This window comes from Rhinopithecus bieti, unplaced genomic scaffold (assembly GCF_001698545.2).
Source record: "Rhinopithecus bieti isolate Rb0 unplaced genomic scaffold, ASM169854v2 scaffold_9919, whole genome shotgun sequence".
In the NCBI taxonomy this organism is placed as follows: Eukaryota; Metazoa; Chordata; class Mammalia; order Primates; family Cercopithecidae; genus Rhinopithecus; species Rhinopithecus bieti.
This window is the reverse complement of record NW_016806411.1, coordinates 2,194,210-2,219,113: the sequence shown is the minus strand read 5'-3', so window position 1 is coordinate 2,219,113 and position 24,904 is coordinate 2,194,210. Positions and strand designations below refer to the sequence as shown.

The 24,904-nt window shown below is 38.3% G+C and overlaps 1 long non-coding RNA gene across 1 annotated transcript in view; it reads right to left on the bottom strand.

Moving 5' to 3' along the window:
* The window catches only part of LOC108532273 (uncharacterized), a 39,658-nt gene that overhangs the window by 11,837 nt on the left and 2,917 nt on the right, over positions 1 to 24,904 (bottom strand). Inside the window, exon 2 of the long non-coding RNA XR_001886399.1 lies at positions 20,769 to 20,901. This is a non-coding gene — a long non-coding RNA (uncharacterized LOC108532273). The remainder of the gene's footprint in view (positions 1 to 20,768; positions 20,902 to 24,904) is intronic.

The following is a 24,904-nucleotide window of genomic DNA, read 5'->3' as shown; positions in this document are numbered from 1 at the left end:
CTACATCCAGTTTATCTCCAAATTTTCTCAATTCTCCATCAAAAATTCATCTCCAATCCTTTCACTAGTTCCCATCTCAGCTTCCAGGCTTCAAATCCAAGCCTCCGCAAACCAAATGATCTTTCACCTGCATGAGAACAGAAAAGAGGCAATTGGATTTAGCAAGGAGGTCATATTTGTTCAGCTGATTTCACTTAAATGGTGGAGAAAAAAGCAAATATAGTGAATTGTGAAGTTGAATGAGAAAGCAAAGAGTAAATTAAGTTATTCTCATGTGAAGGAAATGATCATAGTTACTAAGTGCCAGACTCTGAACCTGGCACCTGACATTCATTATTTCATCACTGCAGCAACCATAGGAAGGATGTTCTGTAATCTCCCTGTTTGGAATGAAGTAAAGAGTCTCAGAGAGGTTGAGTAATGTGCCCAATGTCACATACTTCGAACATAGCGACACCAGGACCAGGCCCAACTTCAGAGTCCATGCTCCTAACCACTGAGTCAATGGCTCTTGAGTGTACAGGGGAATCATGGTGGTCGGTGACTTATTAAAACCGCGACCATCAAGCAACTGTAATTAAATAGGTCTGGGTGAGGGCCTGGGAATCATTGGTTTTAACAAGTGATTGGTTTTGAGTGATTCTGAGGCAGGGAGCCCAGGAGTCCCACTGTGTGAAGCATCACTCCATGGTGTGCATCACAAGAGAGGAAATCTGAGGTCCCCTGTAGCTTCTGATCTAAGCCTTGGAGCCTCCATGACTCCATTTCGTCTATATAATTGATAAAAATGTTTCCTCACAAGTCTGTGATAACTAAATGCATAATTTATAGAGTTAATATACAGTAGGTACACAATAAATGTTGGTTTCTTTCCCCTCTCCTAGACTTCTCTTTCAAGAACTTTTACTAGATTAGGAATGAGAGAGATAGACAATAATTTGAAGTTGTGTCAATTTCTGGGAAAGGTTTTTTTTTTTAATTTTTATTTTTTCCTATCTCTAGTTTTCAAATAGGAAAATGGAGGCACTCAACAGTGAAGTAACTTGGTCTCGGGTCACAGCTAGTAAGTGGCAGCCTCTTAACTTCCATGCTATGCTTGTGGGTAAGTTAGATTTGGAAAGACATCTGTAGTCAACACTTGTTGAATTGAATTTCAAACTTGGCTGATCTTTCTATTGCTTTGTTCTTACGACCTTTCCTTTCCCCTTTATTTGTTGACTTTGGTCTTTGACTCTTCTTTAATATATGTCCTTTTATTTTACTATAAACATCAAGTCTTTTTGGGAGACTACATAGTATTAAAATCAAATAAATGTAGCCAATATGTGAGGTTAAGGAAAAATTGCACTGTTTGGGATACTTGGAAATGGGAAATCTCTAGTAGAAGCTTCAAGAACTTTAGAGGCTTCAAAGTAGCACATATGAGGTGATGAGAAGGTGAAGCCTCTGCCAGAGGGGTGAGATTGCTTGCTCCTGACACCTTATCTCACCCTGGGTGAAAAGATCAGCAAGTGTCCTGGGATCTTGTCTTGGTCCTTCCCTTCCAAACCTTACATGTACTCTACCCTTTAGGGGTGGCTTGTTTGCAGCTTTCCTCTGCTTATGTCTTTATCATGGAGAAGCATGTGACCCCACATCCCTCCTTCTGTGGCCTTACTTTGAGAATGTGAACACATAATCCAGCCCTAAGTTGAAGCCCCTGCCTGCATTGTCAGATAAAAGCTTTGTGTCCATCTGGCTTGCCTTAGATAAGACCTCAGTAAGAGGTCTTACTGTGTTTTTGATTGGTATTTTGAGCCCTTCCTTCTTCTCCAGGTGCTTTTGCTCTGCCCTGGGCCAGAGCAAAAAATTGTGGTTGTTCTAACATGTTTTATATTCGTTCGATCTTGGTGCCTGGGTTTTTAGTTGCCCTTTATCTCAAAATCTATTTGTATAGTACATTAGAAATGGGCATTGCTCTTTTCACCAAGAATTACAATTAATCTGACCATCTGAAAATAGACTCCATTCTATTTTCCAAATTTACATTAATGTAATGTATTAGGGTTCTCCAAAGAAATAGGGTGTGTGTGTGTGTGTGTGTGTGTGTGTGTGTGTGTATAATACATTTATTTTGAGGAACTGGTGTATGTGATTGTGGAGGCATGGCCAATTCAAAATCTGAGGGAGATGGTTGGCAGACTGAAGACTCAGGAAAGAGTTGCAGTTCAAGTCCAAAAGCAGTCTGCTGGCAAACCAGGAAGAGCTAATGTTGTAAATGAAGTTCAAAAGCTGTCTGCTCAGTTCTCAAAAGAAGATATACAAATGGTCAACAAACATATGAAAAAATGCTCAACATCACCAATGATCAGGGAAATGCAATATCAAAACCACAATATGATACCACCTTACCCCTGCAAGAATAGCCATGATAATAACAAAACAAAACAAAAACAGTAGATGTTGGTGTGGATGCAGTGATCAGGGAACACTTCTACACTGCTGGTGGGAATGTTAACTTGTACAGCCACTATGGAAAACAGTGTGGAGGTTCCTTAAAGAACTAAAAGTAGAGCTACCATTTGATCCAGCAGTCCCACTAGTGGGTATCTAACCCAGAGGACAAGATGTCATTATACAAAAACATAGTTGCACACACATGTTTATAGCAGGACAACTCGCAATTGCAAAATCACGGAATCGACCCAAATGCCCATCAATCAACAAATGGATAAAGAAACTGTGGTAAACATTATGATGGAATACTACTCAGTCATAAAACGGAATGAATTAATGACATTCTCAGAGACCTGGATGAGATTGGAGACTATTGTTCTAAGTGAGGTAACTGAGGGAATAGAAAACCAAACATCGTATGTTCTCACTGATACGTGGAAGCTAAGCTATGAGGGTGTAAAGGCATAAGAATGATACAATGGACTTTGGGGACTTGGGAGGAAGAGTGGGAGGGGAGCGAGGGGTAAAAGACTACAAATAATGGTGCAGTGTATACTGCTCAGGTGATGGATGCACCAAAATCTCACAAATCACCACTAAAGAACTTAATCATGTAACCAAACACCACCTGTACCCCAATGTCCTATGGGAAAAAGAAAGCCATCTGCTGTCAGAGTTCCTTTTTACTTGGGGACAGTCAACCTTTGGTTCTGATCAAGGCATCAACCAATTGAATGAGGCCCACCTATGAAATGGAGGGCAATCTGCTTTACTCCAAGTCCACCAATTTAATTGCAAATCTTACCCAAAAACTCCTTTACAGAAATATCCAGAATAATGTTTGACCAAATAGCTGCCATCGTGGTCCAACCAAGGGGACGCATAAAATTAACCATCCCACTTAGCGTTTTTCAAATTGGACCCTGTAGAAGGTATTAAGACATTAGTAGGTGAAATTAAGGGGGAGGAATTCAAAGGTTAAATGTATTTGTGACATGTAACCTACTGTACCTCCCTCTTGGAGTGCCATATTGCACATTCATTTGCTAAAGACTTTGAGAATTTCTGAGGTCAAGACAACTGCTTGGCTTTGTGTAACTGCTCCCAGAGGAAGGCAGGGCAGCTTGTATTAGGTGGTCCTTCACCCTGCAGCCCCAACCTCCACCAATGCATTGACAGAAAGTGGGGCTAGGGTTGTTTTCCTATAAATCCCAATTCCTAAACCCTGACTTTCAGATCTAAATTGCACAGAAATGTTTGCCTAAGTGCTGAAAATATGTGCTGCGAGCTAATTCAATAAAATCGGATAATGATACATTCAGTGGTTCACGGTTTTTGAATAAATCTCAGGCAAAATGGCTAAAGCTTCTGTATTGCAGTGAGCTGAGATGCCGTGGACAAGGCTTGGTCTTTCCAGCTCTATCACTTTGCTCTCTTGATAGTTCTTTCCGCTTTTGTTTTCATGTATCTGTTTCATGCCATTTAACCTCCCTCTTTTGCCACTTCATGCTTCCTCTCTATCCCCAAGGGAGCTCTAAACAAAACCAAAAGGAGGTATACCGCAGAAAGAGCAAAGCTGTTGTTTTTATAGAATGCTTGCTGTTCTCTTTCTGCACTTGATGGCAAAGACCTCCTCATCCTGTACTCTATGCATTGCTGGTCGTCTTTCCTTAATTAAAGGCTGGAACTATGGTATGCCTGTGAAGTGATGATAATAGATACAATTAGTGATATATAAACTTAAGCTTGTTGAATTGAATTGAGTTCATACAAGTCAAACCAACCGAGGGAATCCAGATTCTTCACCCCCTCAAACCACTGGCCCAGGTTGTGTCTGTGGCTTTGACATGACTTCTTGTGAAAAGTGTTTGGGAGAAGGAAGCTGGTTGCATGTGCTCCTCTCATTCCTTTCCTCTCCTTTCCTCTCCTCATTTTAGGGAGAAGTGAAGGCAGCATTCCTCTGGTTGAGCATAGTCTATTCTTGCCTTCAAGCACAACTCCTCTGTTGAGGCTAACATAACTGCATGTCCTCGTTTCCTTTCCTGGCCAGTGGCTATCATGGACCAAACTTAGAGTAACTCCCCTGAATGCAAATGGGATAGAAGAGAGCCTCATGTGGTGCAAAGCATGAAGGTGGAACATTTGCAAACTCATCTCTCCAGTCCTGGCAGGTGGTGGATCAAAGCTTTCCCTAGTACTTAAAAAAGTTTAGATCCTTAAAGCAACTTGGCATGAAGAGTAAAACCAATTAAAAGGAAAGAAGAAACAAAACAACCTGTAAACCGCAATCTAGTAACTAGGGCTAAGGGAGGCAGGAAAGAAACATCAGAGTAGGATGTGCTACATTTCCATGCCACACTACCGAGTGCAGGAGGCGGGCTTTTTTCATTTTTCTTTCTGATGAACTTAACACCCCCACACGAAAAAAAAACATCAAATCTTCCCCAACTCAAAGCAGATTGCTTGTTCTGACATTCCAGGGTAACTAAAGGAGGCTTGCAAAACCCAAACAGGAAACTGGAAGGCAACAGCATTGGAATCTGCTGGAGAAGCTTCTCTAGTCTCTCTAATCCTTATCTAAGAGAAGTGCCTCTTGCCTCGTAGGCTGAGCAGGGGTGACTTTTAGCTCTCATAAGGTTGGGTTGCCTTGGTGAGGCCCCCACACCACTGATTTTGGCCCTTGCCAATCCTCTCACTTTGGCTGCATGGTACTAGTAGTGGAGACCAACTGGTCTCAGCATCCTGTGGTCTGATGGTTCTCTTGACACCAGCACTCCCAAGTTCAGTCTGTACTTGAGTTTTCTCATTAAGTGGGAAGCAAACAATATAGGTTATTATTGAGCAAAATCAAGGATGATATTTGGAGCTTGAATTCACTGGAACGTCATCTCAAGTGGTCCTTGAGAGAACGTGGTCCTTCTTTCTATTCATGCTCTTTGAAATAGGGTGTCTGTGAAAATGTAACTCCTTTTGCATTTTCAAGTTATTTTGGAGGAGTTACAGTATATACATGGTGGTCAGAAATAGCAACATTAGCTTCTGAGAGAGACCACAAAAGAAAGACTGCACTTATAGTGGTTGTTAAAACTGTTTAAATTCTTAGTAGTCAATTGTTGAATAATTGAACCACAACCCACAGTTTGATTAAACTAGGTCAAATTTAAGTTTACCTTACTCGACTACTTGTAAAGTGGGCTGATGTGGCAAAGAACCACCAAACAAGTGCTGCTAAACTGAGAGCATGATGAGATGGTTATTTACTGTATATATGCCTCTAGTCATGACAGTTTCCTGTTGTTACTGTGCCTTAGGAAGCAAGTATATCAGCTGAGCCAATATCACCTGAAAAACTCCACAGTTCCGAGGACTGTGCCTAAATGGGCTGATCCATTTACAAAACCTTTTCTGGCCTGTTTTCTCATCTAAAAACCTACCACATAGCAGTGTCTGAAGATTCAATGAGATAATACATCTAACCCCTGACAAAGAACCAGGAACACAATAAGGAACTAAAGAAAGAGTAACTATTATTTGAACCTAGGACATTGTCACCATCCTCCTTTTGCATAGGAGTAAAAGGAAGCTGAAATGCTGGAATGATTTCCCAAGGGCACAAGGGTAGAAAAATGAAATGATTCTATGAGGCCTGGCACATGAAGGGTATCCGAAACATTTTTTTTCTCTCACTTCCCTAACATGTGGTTCAGCCCAAGGCAAGAGCACAGAAGGAAGTTGTATCCTTATGTTCAGAACATTGACTACCATATTGTAAACTGAGCACATGCGGAGCCAGGCTCTGGTCAGCTTTATGGTCAGCAAAAGTTCATTAACCAAGAACAAGACCTTAAAGGTAAACTTGGATGGAATCAGGAAAGTCAGATGGAAGGTAGCATGTTCTGAGATGCTCACTGGGGAGGGCAGCACAAAAAGTGTGTGATTATGGCAAGAGGTGGGGGAAGTAAGGTTTGAAATTGGGAAAATGATGGAGAAAGCAAGAAGATGAGGCATGCAGAGACTTATTTTGTGCTGAATTATTTTGACTAGGGAAGTATTCCTCAAATTGGCATCTGAAGACCAGAAAACCATGGATATATTCAGGTGGCTTAGTGAAAATTATTTTTCATTAAAGAGGCCTATACATGACTCAGCTTTGAAAAATGCTGAACAAAGGTCATCTCTACTTCAAATAGATAACTTCACTGATTGGACAGTGCCTTCATAGTGGTCCAGCCTTCGAAACCACTCTGTAAATTAATCCTTTCAATGATACAGCATCAAGCTCATCAATGATGGTTTTGCTTGCTTCAAATGATTAGCACCATAAAGCTTAGGTCCTATTCCATAGGTGTTCATAGAGTCCCTTGGGTGTAGTGGTAAACATTCGTACATGGCAAAGTTAAATCTAAAAATATCTGAAACACTCTGAATTAAAATCATCAGATTATTATAAAGATCAGCTTGAGATAACAACTATCAACACTTTCAATTTCTTAATTTTAGAAGTTGCTTTTATTTTATTTTAAAAACACAGCAATTCTTCTTTCGGTGGGCTTCAAATATTTTAATACTGCAGCACCAAATTCTTAGCTCTGACCACAGTGAGTACTGCTTCCCTAGTGTATCTCTACATACTGGAGGAGATGATGATAAAGCCTAGGGATGGGGGAGCCACCAGATGGAAAAAGACAAGATCTCGGAATGACTGAATGGAGGAGAGCTGCCCACTTGCCCAGGAACTTTTATGAGAGCAAGAAACCAACTTCTAGTGTGTTAAAATTCTACCTTTAAAAACTGTTCCAGGCCAGGCACGGTGGCTCACTCCTGTAATCCCAGAATTTTGGGAGGCTGAGGTGGGTGGATCACGACATCAAGAGATCAAGACCATCCTGGTGAACATGGTGAAACCCTGTCTCTACTAAAAACACAAAAAATTAGCCGGGCGTGGTTGCAGGCACCTGTAGTCCCAGCTACTTGGGAGGCTGAGGCAGGAGAATGGTTCAGCCCAAGGCAAGAACACAGAAGGAGGTTATAGTCTTATGTTCAGAACATTGACTACCTCATGTAAATTGAGCACATGAGGAGCCAGGCTTTGATCAGCTTTATGGTCATCAAGAGTTCATTAACCAAGAACAAGACCTTAAAGGTAAACTTGGATGGAATCAGGAAAGTCAGATGGCAGTGAACCCAGGAGGCAGAGGTTGCAGTGAGCTGAGATTGGGCCACTGCACTCCAGCCTGGGCGAGACTGACTCAAAAAACAAAACAAGACAAAAACACAAAAAACTGTTCCAATCTAATAATTCAGCTGGGACAAAATATATATTCTGATACTGATGCATCTGAGTTCTTATCTCAAATAGCAGAACACTTTGATTCCTAAACAGTACAGTTTAAATAAAATATGTGTTACTATTAAGTGCCAGTTATGGTTCTAGTTATTTTAAACATATTGTCTTATTTCAGTCTCACAAGAACCTTATGATGTACGACGTTTTTAATCTTTACTTAAAAGATGAATAACTGAAGAAACCAAGGCACAAGGAGGGGAGATATCTTGCCTAAGATCACATAGCTGTCAAATGGCCAAGTTTGGAATTTAGATTACTTGGACTCAAAAGTTGTATTTTCGACTGTGAACTTTTAATCACGCACCGGTTGTACATAAAATCACATGGAGTGCTTGTAGCAGAGACTGCATCATGTTCACTGAAATCTACTGCCTCTTCTTATTGAAATACCATCTGGATGGTATTTCCCTTCCTCCCTTGTAGGTAGCTGTCACCCTGTGACTGAGATCTCCTTAACAGAATGAGAGGAAAAAGGAAAATTCATGCTACTTTCAGTCTGGTCCATTACAAGTTCCCATAGTGTTCCTCCATGCTATTTCCCCTTTTACTTGGTGGACGCAGATGACTATGAAACCCTAGCATATGGGAGAGCCACTGATGGAAAGAGTCTGGATCACTGAATGACTGCATGTGGAGAAGATTCCTACCAACCTCACCATGAGCCATCCCGTGAGCAAGAAATTAATTTCTATTGTGCTAATCTACTGACACCTGGGAATCTGATTGTTTCTAAAACTTATCTTACCTTAACTAATAAAGAGCTTTCTAAAAATACAGTTTACTGGTGTGAACTCCAGACCTCCTAGGTCAGAATCTCTGGGATAAAGACTATCTATCTCTAATTTTAAAAGATCCCCCATGCAATTCTGAGGTGGCTAGTCTTTAGCAGTATTGCACTTCATATCACAACTGACTTTTTCCTTTTCCTAGCTAAATTCTTCTAATTGGATATCGTAAGAAAATGGTTTTCCATTTTTAGTTTGCCTGATTTTTTTTTTTAAAAAAGCTATAGCTCAACCATTTCTATTGCTTCAGAAGAAGCTTCACTTATTTCTTTAAGATTCAACCCATTTGACCCAGGGGATTGAAGATGTATCATCTCATCAAGAGCACACCAAGTCATCTGTTTCCTTCTTCCTTCCATCTCTCCCTTCCTCTCTTTCTTTATCTCTACCTTCCTGTTCTTCTGTCTTTCTATCTATCTGTCATGGCTAAGTAGCCTTCCCTAAAGTATTTTCCTTCTATTTTATGTATAAATATAGAGGTTTTGCATTGTGCAATTCCTTGAAAATAACACGTGGCAATTACACCATGAGATTTCATCGGCTGTTCATGTTTTATAGTGATTAATTTGAAACTGTGTCTGATATTTAAATCTTAGAGGAGAGAGGGCATTAAAAGACTCTCAGGAATGATTAGGTCTCCACCAGCTATTTTTTCAGTTTAAAATTGAGATTGTATATCTTGCACCGTTTCATCCATTATTTATTTTTCCTGACTAAAATAGATTATTGAAACTCAACACAGGGATAAATTTGATCTCTTCAAATGCCTTTAGTGTTTATAATAGGATGATATTCTTATTTGTCAAAGGAGTATGTGAAGAAAGTCTTTGATATATCTAGATCCACCAATAATTAGTAGAGCTGCATCATATAAGGATAGTTAATGATTCACAGAGTACTTACTGTGTGCCAGTTGCCCTTCTAGGGACTTTGTATAACTTAAGTCCTTTAATTCTCAAAATAATCCTGAGTGGAGTCCTGTGTTTATCTTCATTTCATAATGTGGAAATTGAGGCATGGAAGCACACAGGAACATGCCCAAGGTCACACAACAAGGAGGGGTGGTGTTGGAACACGAACCCATGTAGTCTGGCTTTAGGCTCTGTGCCTTTACTACACACACTGACGGGTTTTATGGATAAGCACTGTTCCATGTGATTTTTAAAAATCGTTCTAAGGGTATATTCGTTTTCTATTGCTTTGTAACAAGTTACCACTATTTTAGAATCTTGAAACAACATGCTTTTATTATTTCACAGTTTCCATGGGTCAGGAGTCCAGGCTTGGCCTGACTGGGTCCTCAGGACAGGGTCTCACAAAGCTGCAGCCAAGGAATCAGCTAGGTCTAGGGTCTCATCTGAGTTTCAAAGTCTTCTTTCAAGCACACATGCTTAATGGCAAAATTCACTTCCTTGCAGCTGCAGAACCAATGGCAGCTTGTTCCTTCAGTGCTAGCAGGAGAATCTCTTTCTGACTCAGTGAAGTCCAAACCCTCTTTAAAAAGGCTTCCAGCTAATTAAGTCAGATCCAGCAAGTATAATCTTCCTTTTTGATGAACTTTTCAATTGATTTGGGGCCTTAATGATATTTTCCAAATCTCTTTACTTTCACCTGTAATGTAATCCAATTATGGATGAAATACCTGGGCAGAGATCATGGGGCTGTCTTAGAATTCTTCCCAGACAATAGCACAATGGGTATGTCTGATCCCTTCCTCCATGAGTGAGGGAGATGGCTAAATACTGATGGTTTCATTAGAATTTGACTCATTAATCTCAGCTTATAAAAAAATCTGGAATTTGTTTTTCAATATTTTATACATAAAAAATTTCCTTCTTTAACTTTTTTCTAGAACTCTTTACAGAAGGTTGATGGCATAAATAAATTAGGAAATTTTTTGAAAATTATCTTGTAAATTGACTCTGCTGATTAGTTTCCTGAGACATTTCTTAAAACCACCTTGTTACTTTTGTCCTTTGATGACCTGTTGGGTAAAAATCAAATTCCTTAGTGTGTGACAAACCAAATATCTTATGCACTCAGCAAATATACCATGTTGTCTTAGCTGCTTGCTACTGACTTCTCCTCCAACATTTTACTCTAAAAAGTGGAAAGGAAGAAGGGAAGGAGGGGGAAAAGGCAGAGAGATGGTTACTGGATTAAATTTGAATCCCTCAAGAAGTTTCAGGCAGACCCCAGGCCCTAAGAATTCATTGATCAGTAACCCATAACCTGCAGTCTTAGCTGATCTGAGATAATATTCCTTTTCTTGGAGGTTAAAGGTTATTTTAACCCTGGGAAGGTATAAACTAACTAGAGAAACATGAATAAATGAATTACTTTAAATATGAGAAGCAAATGTATAATAATAAATATTTCCATCCTGTGTATTCTACTGTTTATGTTATTCCATTCCTCTGCTTCTAATGTACAATATTATTTACTTATTTATTTAGCATATTGCTTATTATCTGCCTCCCTTCTTCCCACTCTTTCCCATCCTGTCAAGTATAAGGGCAAGGGTCATGATCTATTTTGATTACTGAGGTATTCAACCATCCAGGACAAGTTATTGAATGAATACATAAATAATTGTGGTCTGTTCTTAGGATTTTTGAATCATTTAAGAAAAGTTAACATATTGGATTTGTAATTACATTGAGACTTTAAGGATCATTGTTTTGGTTTGGTTTGGTTATTGGGTTTTTCTCCTGTTTGAGCCTAACACAGATTGGAGGACATTTCCAAAGAGAAGGAGGGCACCAGGGGAGAATGGCTCTGTGTGTGTGTGTGTGGGCGCACGCACGCACGCATATATGCATGCATGCGTGTGCACGTTTTTACATGCTGTATCGCGGCTAAGTCAGAAGACAGGATTGTCTGTCAGTATAGGCCTTCTGAGGGTACAAACCCTCTAAGGAATAAATGCATCTGGAGAAATTCTAGTTCCTGCAGTTTTAACCCAAATTGATTTCAAGAGGCACACAGAGATCTTCCCTCTAGAGAGTAGGTGCAGGCATTATTACCTGCCCCGCCGCCTTTAATTTTTCTGAGGAAACTGAGAATTAGAAAAATTAGGTGCAAGAGGGATAATATTTTTGGAATTTCTCCAGATGCATCTTGATTTGTGGGTGAACTAGATTTCTGTCTCTGCAACTTGTCCACCATGATTTCTTTAGGAGTCTATAAATGTCACCTCAGAAAGGATATGAAAAGAGGATATGTAAAGAGGATATATATATAAAGAAGTCCCTTATAGGTGTTAAAAAGAAGTGGGATGTTTATCCTTCCATGCCAGTGGACTGCAAAAAAGGAGACAGAAAAGAGAATTGGAGAGGCAGGTTTTTAGTATATTCATTCTGCTAAGAAAAGTCCAAAGAAGAGTCCAATTTTTCCCCATCACTGTTTGGAGCACTGAGGGAAAAAAGACCATATTGGAAGACTCTTTGTTAATATGTGAGGTGAGATAGTAGTGACAGTCTTGATCCTATGGGTTCTGAAAAGTTCCTTGAGCCTTAACAAGCAGACGTATTGGTGCTAAGAAGACCAGGGAATTGACAGAGGTCTGAAGATGCACAGAGGCTGTAGAGAAGGAAGGCACAACCAGAGGCAAATGGCCAGGACCAGAAGGCATGCCAGAAAAATGCTCCAAAGAGCCATGTAGACTGAGTGACATATCAGCTGGGAGGGGACTAGTCCATGCACTGAGGATCCAGAAGGCTCTGGCATGCCTTTCCCTTGCTGCCACATGATTATATCAGCCCCAGCCTCTGAGAAGAGAGAGGAAGCTGGGAAGACCCAGCACTGGGAAGAGAGGAATCTGGGAAGATCCAGAGGAAGCTGGGAAGACCCTCTGGGGAGAGAGAGGAAGCTGGGAAGATGCAAAAGTAAATGCATCATGGGGGAGCCCATTTAAAAGAGAAGAGACTTTAATACTGAATATTGACAAGTATAAAAGGATGCTATCCATGCACTGGTACCCAGTGAGGTAGATGTTTATGAGGAAGAGTAGATCTATTATAGAAAACAGAGAAGCTGCATTTTCTTCAAATATTTAAAGTTTTTATCCCTACTACCCCAGGGGCTTACCCAAGCCCACCCAGGTGTGAGGGGGCATGGCTTCAACCTCAATCCAGATCCCTAGGGCAAGGCTTTTTCCAGTAGACCCAAGAGTCCTGTTTTTGAATGTCAGCAAAACTTACAAACTGTTGCCACATATAAACAAACACAGCCTCAGATAATGCCCAAATTAATGTGGATTCTGCAAGCATTAGAGCAATGGAGGCATTCAAGTTTGGGAAAGGAGGAAATCCATCTGACCCGAATTCAGGAAGGGAAGGTGATGAGGGACCCTTGAGAGACACATGGGAAATGAGAAGTTGAACTCTTTCTCGGTGTTACTTCTAGTGTGGACTCATGGAGGTTAATCAGGTGCCCAACACAAAAAAAAAACAAAACAAAAAAAAAAAGGAAGATGATCAGCTTCTGTGAATCTGTGAACTATGAACTCACATTGAGCAGGTTCTGGGTAGGCTTTTCCTCTGGGACCCACTCAACTCCATTTGTATTCCCCAAGGTATCACAACAATAAGAACAGCCTGGAGTGGAAGATTCAAAAGATTCTTTTCATATACCCATTAAGCACAACTGGGGCTCCACCTCACCCATTTCTAAAGAGGAAAATGAAATCTGACGATAAAAGACTGATTAAAAAGCTGGAGTTGAAGAACTAGCAATGAAACAATGAGATATTTTAGTCAGAAATGGACTCTAGTAATTTTAAGATAACAGAACATTTATGTAATGCAATTATACCTAGTACTATTATTAAAAAGTGAAAAAGAAACATTGCAATTATCTCAAGTATTTTAGAAGTGTAAAACAACATACTAAATAACACACACCCTCAGTCCTTATATCTAGAATAAATATGGAGTATTTTGACTAACTTGTCAAGATGATTATCTCAGTTCTCCAGTTTACTTTTACCTACTTAGAGAGACTTGAACGCAGCACATGACAACACGTGGCTCACTGATACTTTCTGCTGCACAAATGCAGCATCAGTCGTGATTATCCTCAAACCCAGAAGGGCTCCTTTGGATATAGTAATATCATGTTAATTCCAAATAAGATGCAGTTTCCCTCAAAAATCCTCATCTATGAAATGAGCTCCAGAGATTTTTAAGCAAGGGGGGCAGGTAGGAAATGATATCCTTGTAATGGATAAGGTGCCATCTCATGCAGAGAATAGAGATAGACCAATTGGGTCTATGTCTAAGATCAAAATCTCCTGCCCATCCAAGTTGCTTCTAGTTTGGAAAACTACTGGCAGAATTAAAATAATTTTTAAATCATTAAAATAAGTAATTCACCCCCTTTTCCATGTATGCACCCTAGCAAAGATTTTTAAAAGGGTAAGGGCTTAGGTGGGGAAGAACATAGAAATGTAAAAGGTGGGAGTTGAGGGAAGGGTGGTGAGAGGAATAGGATAAATTTAAATTATTTGACTCTGAGATCAAAATACTATTTATGGGGAGAGTCCATTGACACAAGATCAGCAGAATGTGCAGTTTGATTTTCAGTTCTTCAGGGCAGTGCTGGGTCTGTGCTGTGCACATGCATGCTCTGTCACCACTCCCCCTGTTACCCACCATGTGCATTTGCTGGTTTAGGAGAAGGGCTTGGCCCTGTTTTAGAGAGAGGTTCACTGACTCACACACAATTTGAACTCACAACCTTGGTCTCATTGATTCTAGACCAGCTCATCCCTGTTTTGCTAGGTAAGATTGCATTAACCAGGTAATATTTTTCTCAAACATCAACAGGAGAGGAAACATGAAATTTAACACTGCCAACCCATTTCAGTGTTTAACCTAAATCAATAATGTAATTAAAAGATGTAAATCAATTACATTTTTGAGAACACGGTTGAGGATTTTAAAAAGATAGTTTTCCCCTCCTAACGTTTTCCTATCCTCATTTGCAGATAGCTTATTTATGTCTTTGGCCCTCAGTGCATGCTGTGAACTGCTTTCCCTCCTGGTATGTTTCAGTAGCAGAATATTAAACCTTTGTTTTTAGGTCTGTGTTCCGGTTCATGTTAGGGTTTGAGTTCATTTTTTGAAGTGGCCACCTAGAGATTTCAAACCATGAAATCAGAGAATCTCACAAACAAGTGGGCATTGTTTGCCCTATTTCTTAATGTCTTATGCCCTCTGGTGGTAAAATCAGGTGACCTCCTATATTTTCTTTGAATTCTCCAAAGGAAAATATTTCATTAAAATAAAATAAGATGGCTCTCTCCCTTTCTCTGCCATTGTGGTGTATGTGGTTGACTCCATTCCTCACCATGTCTGCTCGCAAGTTTTTCAGTATCAAGCGATTTCTGGCCAAGAAACAAAAGCAAAATCATCCCATTCACTAGTGGAATCAGATGAAAACTGGTAATAAGAACATGTACGACTCCAAGAGGAGACATTGGAGAAGATTCTGCTGGGTCTATAAGGACTTGCACACGAGATGGCACTCAGATTCACGCTATACTGGGGTCACTGGCCTCTTACCTTATCAACTTGGAAACGTTGCCACTATCTGTCCTGTTGGACATGTTTTAATGGATAAAATGTTTTATCTTTGTTTCTGTGCTCTGCGCTAGGTTGGTTCAGTAATAAATACGTGGAAACTTTTGTTTGAAAAAAAAAAGCCAAGATAGCATTTATCATGATTAGCAAGCTATTGAAAATGTATATACACACACACATATATATACATTATACGTGTGTGTGTGTGTATGTGCGAGTATATATGTGTGTGTATGCGTGTGCTCGGGTTTGACACTAGGAATGTGAGGTAACTATTGAGTAGTGATGAGTCTTGTGGTCTATAAAATGCGCCTATCCTTTATAGAGTAAGGATGCCAGGCCCCCCACTCGCCGCCTTTTTTTTTTTTTTTTTTTGAGACAGAGTCTTGCTCTGTCGCCCAGGCTGGAGTGCAGTGGCGCGATCTTGGCTTACTGTAAGCTCCGCCTCCCGGGTTCATGCCATTCTCCTGCCTCAGCCTCCCGAGTAACTGGGATTATAGGCACACACCACCTCGCCTGGCTAATTTTTCTTTCTTTCTTTTTTTTTTTTTTTTAGTAGAGATGGGGTTTCACTATGTTGGTCAGACTGGTCTCAAACTGGATGCCAGGCCTTTATACCTAGGCTTTTTGAATAGAAATGAAGCTCCCTAAATCTGTTGCCTAGAAAAACATATATCTGTACATAAAATTAGACTGTAAGATGCTCAAATTCACTGAGGTAATATAACTAGGATTAACTTACAAAAAAATTACTTCATTACCCAGGTCATATCTTCTGAAAATATGAACAGTAGAAGAAAAAATTAAAACAATGGGTCAGAGCAAGGAACGTATTGATCCGGGGGATAATTTATGGAATAAATACGTTTCTCTATGTATATTTTATAAGAATGTATTTAATTTTTTTTAAGAGACGAGTTCTTGTTCTGTGGCCTAGTCTGGAGTGCAGTAGTGCAATCATAGCTCACTGCAGTCTGAAACTCCTGGGCTCAAGTGATCCTCCCATCTCAGCCTTCTGAATAGCTGGGACTTACAGGTGTGCACCATGATGCCTGGTTAGTTTTTTATTTTTATTTTTTCTATAGAGATAGGGTCTCACTATGTTGTCCAGGCTGGTCTCGAACTCCTGGCCTCAAGCTATTCTCCACTTTCCGAACTTAGCCTCCCAAAATGCTGAGATTACAGGCATGAATCACTGCATGCAGCCAACATTTTTATTTTGAGAAGAAAATGTATTTTGAGAGGGTAAGTCGTCTCTTTTAAAATGAAGCTTTGTAATCATAGGTAGAAATGTTTTAAAATACCTTTTCTTTCTTTTAATATTTTTATTGCCTTTTTGTTTTGAAACAATGTCAGACTAAAAAAAGTTGCCAGTAGTACACAGAACTCCCATATACCTTTTACCGAACGTCTCCAAGTGTTAATATTTTACTTAACCACAGGATAATTTTCAAAAGCAAGAAACTAACATTGATATTATGCCATTAACTAACCCCAGACCTTATTCAACATTTGCCAAGTATCACATTAATGCCTGTTTTATAGCCAGGATCCAGATGATGATTAAGTTAATAATTATTTAATTCAGCTTATACATATTTGGTAAGACTATCGCAGAAGTGGTACTGTGAGCTTCTTAATATATCAGGGGTACTTTTTGTTGAATATTTCTTATTATTGGTGATATTAGCCTTGAACACTCTGTTTAGGTGGTGTCTGGCAGGCTGCTCCACTGTAAAGGAACTGTGTTTACCTTTGTATTTAATAAGGACTTTGTAGAGAGAGACTTTAAGACTATGTAAATATCCTGTTTCTTATATATTGCCCCACTCATCACCAACTCGTGATTTTTTTACTTTCATAATTTATTTGACACTTATTAATTATAATTCTACTGTAAAGAAGAACTTTCCCTTTTCTCCCATTTGCTAGTTATTTCATTATTGAAGTATATCAATATGGAGTCATGAATACTTATTTTATTCTGTATGCTATAATCCATTATTATCATAATTTACTTTGTCCTTCAAATTAGCTCAGAATTGACCATTGGGGTCCCCTTCAAGTTGGCTTCTGTGACCTTTCAACATGTGTCCACCACTTTGTTCTTACTACTTTTCTTTCTAGCACAAGTTGTTCCAGGATGATCTTACACCGTACTTCCCCTGCCCCAGCCATGAGCTCAGTCATTTCTCAAGGATCCTTGGTTTCTTTTATTAAATAATGTCATCTAGAAAGCAAGATCTAGGTGCTCTCTGTGTTCATTGCTACTGGTGTCATTACTTTTACGCCCTCTCATCAGACAAAGCTAGATGAAAATCTCTTTATAATAAACATGTGTACATATACACAATCTAAGTCTCTATCTCAGTATTTATCTATCTATCTACCTATCTATCTATCTATCTACCTACCTATCTATCTATCTATCATTATCTATCACCATGAGTTCATACATTTGATTCCCATTTATATCTATCTATCTATCTATCTATCTATCTATCTATCTATCTATCTATCTATCATTATCACCATGAGTTCATACATTTGATTCCTATTTATATCTATCTATCTATCTATCTATCTATCTATCTATCTATCACCTATCTATCTATCTACCTATCTATGTACCATCTATCTATCTATCACCATCAGTTCATACCAATACATTTGATTTCAATCCAATACTACAGGGCTAATTCTAGCCTTCCTCCTTTCCCTACTAGTAACTCATTTCTCTAAAAGTGAGAAATATCCCTCTTGTTATCCAAATATTATTTACTTATTTGCACAATCCTAAAATATACATGAACTTGTTTTATAATTACTAACCGATGCCTCTTTCGGTCTGGGGAACTTGCAAACTAGTGTACATTGTTTGTGTACATGCCTGTTGGTCTTTGGTCTTAGAGTATATAATATATACATTGTATTAATAATACATGTATGTAATAATACATTGGGTTTCAAAGTTGCCTTCAGTTCATTCTTTTCTTCCTCATCCCCTTCAGTGTGGTTTGTAATTGAGTTAGGCTTATTTGTTATTGTTCGTATTGAATTTTGGGTTCTCCCTTCATCCTGCTTGATTTTTGTCATTTATTTATATTTTTGGTATATGAAATATTACCATGGTTTCTAAAAGTCAGAACTGTACAAAGAGTTATACTCAGAGAGGTGTTCCTTTCCCACCCCCATCATCCCTTGCACCTCTACTCCTTCCTCTTATCCCTATATATAAGCAATCTTAGTTCCAGGGTTAACCTTTTTGCGTTTTTTTTTTTTTTTTTTCCAATCTCTCTTTCATAAAAGTTGACACATAATAGGTACTTTTTTGCACTTTGTCTTTTTTCTTTTATACTTAATGCGTTGTGAAAAACAATCCAAATTGTTTCACAGGAATCCGCTTCTATTTTATTTTCTCTTAGAGCCTGCAGAGGTACACAATTTGTTTACTCTCTTATATTTAGATATGTACATTGTTTCCAATATTTTGCAGTAACAACAATGTCATAATTAATAACCCTGTGCAAATGTATTTTTGCCTTATGGGAGGTGTATCTTCTGGGTAAATTCCTAGAAGTGGAATTGCTGAATTAAAAAATAAGTGTGTATGTAGTTTCTTAGGCTTTACCAAATTTCCCTCTGCAAGGCTTGTACCACTTGACATTCTCACCAGCAATGTGTGAGAGTATCTCTTTCCCTGCAGATGATTGCCATGTTTTTAATTTTTTGCTAATCTGATAGGTGGAAAATAATATTCCTATAAAGTTTTAATTTGCATTTCACTAGTTATGAATGATATTAAACATTTTTTGCTATCTTACAAGGTTTTAAATATATCTTTTGTGAATTGTCTACTCTTTCTTTACCTAGTTCAATTTTTTAAAATCTCTTTTCTTTCAATTTTAGACATTTTAATGTATTAGCAGTATATGTACTTTATTATAGAAAGATTAATGTTGCAAGCATTTTTTAAAAGTTTGTTTGTTGTTTGACTTTGTTTATGGTGTTTTGTCATGCATAAAATTTTATTTTATTTGGCCACTTGTCAATCTTTTTTTTAAAATTGCCTCTGGATTTTGAGTCATGGTTAGAAAATCTTTCCCTATACCAACGTTAAATAGAAATATTCACCCATGTTTTCTTCCAGTATGTTTTAAAAAAGATTTTTTTGTTTTACATTTATATTATCTCTTTTTCATTGGGTCTTTATGCTTATATATGGTGTGAGATACAGATCTAAACTTATTTCATTCCCAATAGCTATCCAGTTGTCCCAGAACCATCTATTAAAATTTGCTTGCCCCACTACTTTTGTGATGTCACTTATCATATACTAAATTTCTATATGTACTTGAGTTGATTTCTGGGCTTTCTAATTTATTCTCTCAGTTTATTTTTCTAGTCATGCACCTACATACCACAATCTTAATTATGAAGACTTTATAGTATGTTTTAATGTGTGATAGGGCTAGTTCTTTCTCCTAGTTTTTCTTTTTAAGTGTTTTCTTGGCTCTTCTTCAGTGTTTTATATCTTTCACAAATCCTTTCCTCATACAGTTTTGCACATTTCCTTTTAAGTTTATTTAAAAGTGTTTCATGTTCTTTGTTGTTATTATAAATGAGGATTTTTCTGTTATAACATCTCCTAAATAAACATTGTTTATGTATATAAAATAATAAGTTATCTATGTAATGTTTTATCTTGCTATTTTATGTTATAATTACTTATCTTATTGTTTTAGTTAATGCCTTTTCTTAACTTGAACCAGAAATACATTTTATTGTGTTAAGCTGCTGAGATTTGATTTATTTGTTATAGTAGTTAGCCGAATCTGACAAATAAAAGATAGAAATAATTTTATTACCATCTTAAAGTAAAGATATTAAGACCAGAAATATTGACGTTTGTCTGAGGTCACAGAATGAGCAATGGACAACACTAGTTTTTAAATCAATATCCTATGTTATTAGCCACTGCATATTACCCTCTCCTCAAGGTGTGAGTTCGTGAGCTTTTCTGTTAGCTTCCATTTGAAAGAGAGAAACCAAGTTCATTCTCCATTCTTCTTTGTCTACTTGCAGTTCTGTTATTCATCGTAGAGCAATGAGTGGGAGCAGAAGGGAGACTGCTAGACGAATAATAGCATTGGAGGGGACTCACAGCTACATAGATTTAAGAGGGTGTGAACTCATTGTACTTTATAGACATAGAAAACTATACAAGATTTTGCAGTTGTAAAAATAACAAAATCTCAGCTCTGATTCACCATTCAATTTGTTCTCACTATACAACAAGTGTGACCTTTTAAGAATGAAAATAGATAGCATTCTCCTTGTTTAAATCTTTCAACGGATCCACATTTGTGTCAGGGTAAAGACAGAACTCACTCACATGACCTCTGCTTTACTATCCAGGCTCAGCTCCATGCCTTGTACTGTTATCATATAGTATTTTGATCACTTATGTATTGCCCTGTCTTGTAAACTCTTGAGGACAGAGACTCATTTAATTTTGGATTCCAGATTCTGGTACCATGCCTAACGCATAGTAGGCATTAAATATATGTTTGTTGAGTGAGTGAAGGAGTGAATGAATAAATATTGTTTTCCTACCTTTTTTGATTTCGCGGAATATGCTTATCTCTTCTTTAGAATATTTTCTTCTTCCCTGCATGAGGAATGAGCTTTCTGTATCCTTAAGATCGCCACCATCGTGAGCTGTGAGCTGTCATGAACTTTTCAAACTCTGAAGAGAAACATCAAATGAGTGATCTGAGATTCTTTTTTTAAAGAAAATAATCAACTGATATATTTTTTTCCTACCACTTATATTTTCTACTCTTTATGGAAATGATTTTGCATTTGTTGGGATAAATAATCCTCAGTCTTTTATAAAATGCAACCTGAAAGTTTTATTTGAATATCTCACCCTGCCATTTCTTTTCTTTCTTTCTTTCTTTTTTTTTTTTTTGAGACGGAGTCTCTCGCTCTGTCGCCCAGGCTGGAGTACAGTGGCGCCACCTCGGCTCACTGCAAGCTCCGCCTCCCGGGTTCAAGCGATTCTCCTGACTCAGCCTCCCGAGTAGCTGGGAATACAGGAACGTGCCACTATGCCTCGCTAATTTTTTGTATTTTTAGTAGAGACAGGGTTTCACCATGTTATCTAGGATGGTCTCAATCTCCTGAGCTTGTGATCTGCCTGCCTTGGCCTCCCCAAGTGCTGGGATTACAGGCACGAGCCACAGCGCAGGCACATCTCAGCTCACTGCAGCCTACGCCTCCTGGGTTCAAGCGATTCTCCTCCCTCAGCCTCCCTAGTAGCTGGGACTACAGGTGTGCACCACCACACCCAAATAGTTTTTGTATTTTTACTAGGGACAGGGTTTCACCATGTTGACCAAGATGGTCTCGATCTCTTGACCTCGTGATCCACTCACCTTAGCCTCCCAAAATGCTGGGATGACAGGCGTGAGCCAGCGCTCGGCCCATTCTGCCATTTCTAAAAGGCACTTTCTCTCAAAAGTCTGGTCCAACCCTGACAATAAATATTTTATAAGCATCATATGTAGTCTCTAAACTAGTTTTCTTGACATTTGATAGTAATAAAAGTAATTGTTTCTTGAGCTTCATCTGTGTATTAGACCCTCTTGTAAGCATATAATATGTAATTTACTTTATGAAACAGATATTAGTTTCACCACTTTATGGATGAGGAAACTGAGACATAAAGAGGTTAGGTAACTTGCCTAAGTTTCTTTAAACCGAACAATAATACAATGAACTGAGATTGGAACTCAGGGGAGCCAATTCCAGAGTTCATACTTTACATCTGCAGTAGATCCCTTTCATCACTTATGATGCTTCATTTTACTGTACCTCCTAGAACATGTAATGTTGTTTGTGTGCTTCATGTACATCTATTTCATTATCCAGATAAGTTCCTAAGATATTCTTTTTGGAGGAGTGTCTTATTTCTTCAGCCTTACAATGTTTCAAATAGTGCCAGACATATTGTGTGACCATTTTATACACACTTGCTAAATTGCTTTGAAAACTGTATTTAAATTCTCCCCCTAGTTTTAGGTAATTGTATATAGGGGTTTTACCAAGTTAGGATAAAGCAGCATATCTTAAAATCTCCAAATTTGTTTACTCAAGAAATAAATGTACGATTGCGATTATACTAGATGTAATAGGAGCTCAGAAGGGGTAGGAGATCCCCACAGCATCATCCACCTACTGTCCTTCCTTGCTGTGCTTCCCTGTGGATATAACGATGCATTGATGGATACAAATGAAACTGGGTGCTCTGTGACTTACTGATTTGCACAAACACTGGTTAATAAAGCATTCATTTAACTCATTCTCTGTTATAGCTCCCTCTACTGAGGGCCATGGCTCTTCTCTGAAGGAGGGGTAGGAAGCTTGTTGTCACTGTATGAAGGTACAACTGGGTTCTTCTTTAGCCCAAGGATAACCCCAGTTCAACCTGTGTACAACAACTCTCCTGTGATGATGACTGCCTTCCTCTACTGACATGCCTCCCAATGCTTGGAAGGTTAAATTATTCTCCCATGCCACTGTGAATGGGGTTTTGGGGGGAACATGGTGGTACTAACCATCAACCTTAAGAAAATAATAACTTGTTATTACTGAGACCCTCTGCCCTTTATGCAAATAAACCCCAACAGGCTACCATTTAGACATGCTCGTACATGTCTATATTTACTAAACGTATGTTTAAAAAATATATGTGGAAAGTTACAATTCCGTTATTTTCCCAAACCTGTATTCAACTCAGAAAGAGTTTGCAAAAGAAAATAAAAGGAAAGTCAAAAGAAAATAACGACTATATTAAATTTCTTTATCAAGCCTCCATACTATAAGACTGTGTCTTCTTAGAACTTTGGTACCTTATATTTTTTATTAATAAGTGCCTTTTGTTCTAATCATTTTAGGTTATAAAAATAATATATGCTTATGGTAGAACTATTGGAAAATCAGAAATATGTTTTTAAGTGTTTAATAATTCATGGTCTCTTCACTGGAAGATATTCACTGTTAAGATTTTGGTATACTCTCTTTATCTAGATAGATTGATGATAAATAGATTGAAAGATAGAGATGGAACTGTTTTTGATATGCCCATATACACATAGTTTATTTCCACAGACTGAGCCTTATCTCATGAACATTTTTCTGATCACTTAAGGTTCCTCAATGACCTTTTAGAAATGGTTTAGGATGTATATTTTATAACTATATAGTGTTCTATTTAGTGATCTGACAGTGTTAGATATTTTGATGCTTTCACTGAGATGAATACCAGATTGCTCTTCTAAATCCTGTCTGAGTGAAAGAAGAAAGTACACTGTGAACTGCATAAAAAAACAGAGAGTGATTTTCTAAAGAAATGGAGGAACTTTAATCTGCCCAATGAAATTCAGAAATTAAAAAATAAAGAAAAAGAAATTCTTCTCTGTAAAAAGCCCCAGAACCTTGATGCTTATCAGAGATTTATCAGAGTGATTCAAGCTTAATGGGGACCTGTTTGTGTCTGAAATCCCTCACCACTGCACAAGGACAGGAAAGTGACAAGAGGACATATTTGTCAGATTTTCAGCTACTTCATTTTCTTAAGTCAAGCTGCAAATATCACAAATATAATTTAGCATGCTGTATTTTGGCTGTTCATGGTGGTTATCAACTGGTGGGAGGACCAAAGGGAAAGAAAATTGGATACAAAATCAAGGGATGTTTTCTGAACCTTAAAGTTGGCACAGTTATGTTATCTCTACTTTTGCAAACAATTTACCTTTTTTTGTTACTGTGCAAAGTCAACACCTGCTTTGAGTTATATTTACTCAAAGGAAAACAGGTCTAGTTTGGTAACCAAAATACCATAAACTGAAAGGAAGTAGATTAGTCCTAAAAGAAACTAGACTGGGGTATGTAGCAAGAGAAATAAAGATTTCACTTTAGTATTCTGTACAATGAAGCATAAAAGGCTTTTATGGCATGTAAATGAACATTAAAACAGTGTACCTATCAAATTGAAAAGGATTAAAATGTTGCACGTGGGCAAGGATATAGAGAATTGGAAGTCCTCACTGTTAGAAAAGCACAGAGCAGTTATATAATACCTTCTAAAACCAACAGTAAATGTGTCCTCCAATGGCTCCTAGGGAAGCTTTGACCTATGTGGAGGAAACATGTGTGAGGGCAATGTTGCAACATTATTCGAGATAGAAAGATCTTTTAAACAACCCAAGATGCCACTAACAAGAAAATAGATTGATAAATTTTGGAATAATGATTCAATGGAATTCTATGTAGCAGTGAAAATAACGTGTATCAGCATGGATAAACCTCAAAAATTTAATGGCGAATTACCAAAGCAAGATATTAAAAGATATACAAAGTATGATGCCATTCATATAACATCTAGGAACACAAAACAATACTCAATATTATTTGTAGATGTCTATGTAGCATAAATACAGACACATCGGCCGGGCGTGGTGGCTCACGCCTGTAATCCCGGCACTTTGGGAGGCCGAGGCGGGCGGATCACGAGGTCAGGAGATCGAGACCATCCTGGCTAACATGGTGAAACCCCATCTCTACTAAAAATACAAAAAACTAGCCGGGCGCGGTGGCGGGCGCCTGTAGTCCCAGCTACTCGGGAGGCTGAGGCAGGAGAATGGCGTGAACCCGGGAGGCGGAGCTTGCAGTGAGTGGAGATCGCG